We start from the raw sequence: 6,000 nt of genomic DNA on the forward strand, positions 1-6,000 counted from the left end.
GATATTTAACGAAGCGCCTCCCTCTGATCTTGAGCTATGCTCACAAGGCGGTAAGAACTGCAAGCTAAACCTATAAAAACCGAAGCATTCTCGTCCCCGCCTTGTGCATGGTATTGTAGAAGCCGCCAAGGAGCGTCCGCTGCGTAGATCCGTCTCGAAACGTGAAAAACCCGCACTCTCCACCAAAATGTTACGGGGAGAAATATTTATATGCTCTACAATTGCCCAACCTAGTCGCTGAGATATTGGTATTCCATGATGACGTAACCAGCGTGAGAGGGGACACAGAACATAAGAAAGGCGCCAAAGACAAGCGCTGACTTCCAACTGGCATTCATTACAAAAAGGCATGAATATGCAACCACAAGACTTATCATTCAGGCAGCGGCTATTGCAGGAGCCTTGGCTATTGCAAGCCTTGGCGCGCTCTTGTTGATTTGTGGTGCTCATGTTAACTTGCACATTTATATCTGGTTGTGATCAAGTGCGCGAGGTTATATATTGGTGCCTTTTGTATCCTTGTCGCCTTTCTTGTGTTCTGTCTCCTCTTGCACTGGTTATATTATATATATATATACATACATATATATATATATATATATATATATATATATATATATATATATATATATATATATATATATATATATATATATATATATATATGTATATGTATATATATTCTAACGTTTTGTGTGCCATAGCCACGATCTCTATGAGGCACGTAGTAGCGGAGGACTCCGGATCCATTTTCACCTATAGGGTTCGTCTGTGTCTTTTTCTTTTTCAGCCTGCGCCTAATGAACAGTGCACGAACATTTTTGCATTCCGCCGTCATTGAAATGTGGCCACCGCTACTGCGGTCGAACCCATCACAACGCACAACGCCAGCACAACGCCATAGCGACTGAGCTACCGCGGCGTGTATGGAGCAAGGCACTCGATTGAAATAGCAGAAACGGTGCCCGACGCGCGCCAGGTTTATGCACACAGGATCGCGTTATACAGTGGTCAGCGTTTGCGTGACCCGCGCAATCTCCCAAGGCCTCTCGAGGAACAAGGAAACCACTGCGCCACTTGCCCGTGTGTGTCGTCATCCACCTAACTCGCTCTTATTGAACTAGTTAATCGATATCGATCTAAGTGGCGAGACTATGGGAGGGAGAGGCCGCGCCCCTTTATGCCCGCCGCTACCGAAGCACTGTGACAGTTTGACGCGTGCCGTCTACCACCCTCGCAGTTAAGAACCTTCGTGCCGAGTCTCTAATCTGACGGGCAGCCTGGCACGAAAGGCACAAGTTGTGAGCATGGCCTACCGGGATGCAGCGGGCGCCGCTTGCGTGGGAGCCTACGGCATTTTTTTTTTTTTTGTTCTTGGCGACATTTCGTTTCGCGGCCGCTATCTACAATGTATGCGCTATATGTATGTTACTATATGCACTTTTCCTTCTTGCGCCACTCCGTGCATCTGTACTGTACTGTACTGTACCTGTAGTGTTTGTGACATTTTGATCCACATTTCATTGCAGGGAAGTATCGCGTTTTGCAGATTTGTCAAAATGACATTTTACACTATTTTCTTTTAAATTCGTGATGTTTTGTTATTAGGAAAATATTTTCACGTTACTCCCTTGAAAGGTAGTAACGGGCGCAATTTGTTGTTTCCAGCCTTGTATTTATTCATATAAACAAAAAAGAAAGTCGATGCAGAGACTGTAGAAACGTGAGTAGAAGTCACGCAGCAAAAAGTAAGTAGAGAAACTCTGCCGACTGAAATGTGACTACCTAGCGTTATTTTGGCACCTGAACTTCGGTCGGAATTCGTTACCGAAGCAGCAGCAGAAGCAGGTGACACGAGCGCAGACTCGTCGCCTGTGGCTGTAAACTCTCTGCGTCACAAGGAAGAAGGCAATGTAGATGCGATGTGCATGCAAAGCAAAGCACAACGCGTGTCTCAATAGAGACGCTTTCGTTTGCCGACAGACGCTAGCGCCACTTCTTCCCCTAGCGGACGGTGGCGTCAACATGCGTCAGGTCACCGGCACCGTGAGGGGCTCGCGGCCACGGCTCACGATGCCCGCGACGTTTGCATCTCGCGTAGTCGTTGTTTCGCGATGGTTCGGTGGTCGGATATCCAAGAAGGCCGGTACTATTGCGTCGTGAACTGCCACAGTACTGACAAGAACGCCCGGTACCTACAGCCGCCTGTCAAGTTCAGGAGTTTCTCGTGCGAAGGGTATGAAAAGGAACGCGTACACAGGCGTCGATAACCGCCGTCCGCAAAATCAAGTAAGTCGGAATGCGAAAGTTCGCCGTTTTACATAATACTTGCTATTAAGTGCGGCAGCGTTGTTGCTTCGCCTTGTAGCTAAGCCATGACAGCCATAACAGTTTGCTCGTGACGACGAGTATGCTCGTGACGCTGCAGCTCTACTTCGACGTGCTTTGAGCGACGCACTGAGCTGCGACTGATTTGCGCGTGCGACGCCCATTCTGCTACCTCGTGTTTGTTCGACAGCGCGCGCTTGATCGGTAGCATTTATGGAGTAACCAGTTGCATGTAGTTAAGCGCTTTAGCACAGGTGTGCGATTAGGTAGCCCATTTGTCAAAAGAACGCGGACCGTACTGTGGGGAATCCTGACTCCGCGAGTTGGGTTGTGAGGGGAGGACAGTGGCGGTTTGGATCGCTTTGACTTTCGGTCGTTCTTTGATACCGATGCAACACGGGAACTTTCCATCGCGATCAAGGCCGACACGGATCAAATTTTTCGGTCGCGATCCAGAACTGTAGCTGCTGCAGGTTTCTACGATCCGGGTCGAGCTGGTAGAGTTCAATCAGCATTCCGGTGGAGAGGACAGCCTACGATTGCGAACTTCTGGGCCCGGATCATGCAAGATCGTGGTCTAAAATGTCCGTGTAGAAGCACCCGACCCAGATTGGACTCCACAGCGCCCTTGCGTGCCTGAGTGACAGGGGCTTAAATTTATCATGGCTGTCCACACTTCAGGGACGTCACAGTCGTTGTGCCACGCTATGGTAAGAGAGTCTGTCTTGCTATTTGTCAGGCGGCTTTCCACGGGAATTTCTTTTCGCCTTTATCATTCTTTGATAAATCATTTGCCCCTTTCTGCGTTTTCGTTTTTAACATGCAGTGATGTGGCTTCACATAACGCCATTGGATGTATGTGCGCGAAGGTGCCATTCCTTCTGACGTTCACCGATAGCGCCCAGCAGAGGCTAGGATCCCCAATGTTACCTCTTAGAAAGGGTTATTAGCTACGTGCGAGAGGCCCCACGACTGACTGCCTGACCCGGATGAAAAATTTCGCATGCAGAACCGTGAAAAAATTTGGCATGTGAAAGTGAACGAGTGCGACTTTTCTTGTAGAGACCGAACAGCCTCTCTTTCGTGCACGAGGTTTAGCCACCATCGCCGGCTTACCTTCGTGCGCTTTCACTCGCACATACAGCATGCGGTGCACGGGGACGATTTTCTCGCCTTTGTACTTTATACGGAACTTCACGACGATGCCGATCGACGCCGTCGACAGAAATACGGCTGGTGTGTGATATAATTGTTATCGCAATAAAAGCAAGAGGCTTTCATTCTCACTGGAGGTGGCACTCCACGATGGTGAAAGGAAGAGTCATGGCACATACTAGCAAAGTAACTCTAGTCAAGGGTAACTGAAGAGTGCAGACACATTTCTTGAAGCCCTTGTCTCCGAGATCCGACAGGCGCAGGCAGGTACAACCTTGGAGGCCACGAGTGAAGCGAGGCCCTGTGTTAGTTGTGCGTGCTACTTCTATTCATTATTACTTGGAACAGTCAGGTGACCATGCACAGTCAATGGCCTGCTGCACCTTCCCTCCCCTCTCCCTCTGTCCTCACAAAAAATTCTGGCTAAGCGACTGGTCAGCGCAAATCAAAATGCGGATTGCTGGCAATCACGGAGCATGTTTCATGTTTTTTTTTTTTTTGCAGTAACTGCCGGAACCGCGAGGTGGACTTGCAATTGGCTGATATGTGACGAGATCGTAGCGGCTGCACCATTGGTCAAGGTGTCGCCATTGTCGTAGCGGCAGAGTCGCGCCGGCTCGAGCAGCGTGCGCTCTCGCGGGGGTGACCGACGTTCCGGACACCTATTGACGTAGTCAGAATGAATCTAGCAAAAAGATACGCTAGACCAAATAATATGGGAGTGTGCTGGCTCCCCAGGGGCCAAGGAAAACATTGACAGTAGTGAAGCCTGGGAGGCCTTGCTCCAGAGCGAGGCTGAAGACGACCAGCGTTGAGCAATCCGCCTGGCCGTTGAGGCCGTGTAGACTCACCGTCCTCAACGCGCGGGGACTGCTTCGTACTCCCCCCCCTACCTACGTGTAGATTAAGAGGCGGGCACCCCAGCTCGGTGGAATAATAAAGTTTTCAATCAATCAATCAATCAATCAATCAATCAATCAATCAATCAATCAATCAATCAATCAATCAATCAATCAATCAATCAATCTGCTTCTTGTATGGGCTCACGAATTGTATATAGGATCAACCAAGCAACCAACTCTGTCGCTGTCATCCTGTCGGTTATAGCTGTTCCGGGAGCACTTCGAGATAAGTTGTCATCTGCAGTTTCCTTTTTTTTCTTGTACTACGTATACAGTACCAGAGCCTACAATAGCCATGGATACTTTTTAGGTGGAATAGTCCGAAAGCCAGCATTCCTCTGCTTCGTTTTGCCTGCACATCACGCTGGGACACGAGTCACGGCTGAATGACAGTGTCCGCGCAGCTCGATGACTTGAAGCAACACGCGCGAGCGAGACGCCTGAGATACGCCGATGCTGGATGGATGGATGGATGTTATTGGCGGAAGCCATTCGCATATGCGGACGCGTTTTTCAACGCTGAGCATCGACGGACTCGACGGATATCGAGTGAAACTCCGCGCAAATCTTCCGGTACACGGGAGAAACTACTGTCGTCTCAGCTGTCGACGCAGAGACGTCGCAAGTCGTATGTCACCGCGCAGCCACACCCGGTGGACGGATCTTTGGCAACAGATTGGACAAGCACCGCGAGCACGTCGTGGTTCGAACCCGCCGCGATGGCTATGGCATTCTGCCACCGCGCGCGAGGTTCCGGGTTCGATTCTCGGCCGCGTTCCGGACGTGGGGATGAATGCAAGAATGCTTTTGCGCTTAGACCTATAGGATCACGTTACAAAATCCCAGTTGGTTCAAAATAATCCGGAACCCTACATTACGACGTCCCTCCTAGCATCTCTGTTTGTTTTAGATTGTCGACTCCTTGAATCAATTATGCATCGTGCTTTGTCATTAAAAAAAGAAACTAAAGAAATTTCGGAAATTTACTGTTACAGCGACTAGTCAATAAAATGCGGTGACAAAGATGGCGATAGATACATCACTCTTTCACGCTCTGCTTGTCGTAAACTCGATATCATCAACGCAAACTTACCGGCCAAGACGCAGGAACTCCTGCGCAAGACCGTCTCGATATCGCAGGCGACTTGCTCGCGCTTTGTATCGCTGGTGCAGCCGTCACCGCACCCGGTTTTTATATACGTACCGAGGAACGCACTGCCCGCTCAATTCGACGACCGTTAACCTCGTTTAGTACAGTCACCTGCGTTTTCATTTTTTATAACATTAAACCTGAGTTCTTTATTCATTGCAACTTTAGGAGATATTGAGGTTGCCCCATCCTCGTTTCTAGTCAACTTTAGCCACATATTTGCGGCCGTGTCGACCGTCTCCTTCATCAGAACACATGGCACAGTTGTTCGCCTGGTTTAGTCTAGTTACCTCATAGTCACCGACAGAAACAAACTCCCGTCACGTCTCTGCATGCGGCGGCTCCCCTCTGCGATGGCGGGTTGTGCATACGAAAAATGTTTTCTTTTTCTGTCATGTTTTGTCCTGTGTTAAGTAAGCCAGACAGTAAAAAAAAAAAAAAAACAAGGAAACGGAGCTCACTGTG

Source organism: Dermacentor andersoni, chromosome 6, assembly GCF_023375885.2.
Source record: "Dermacentor andersoni chromosome 6, qqDerAnde1_hic_scaffold, whole genome shotgun sequence".
Lineage (NCBI taxonomy): Eukaryota > Metazoa > Arthropoda > Arachnida > Ixodida > Ixodidae > Dermacentor > Dermacentor andersoni.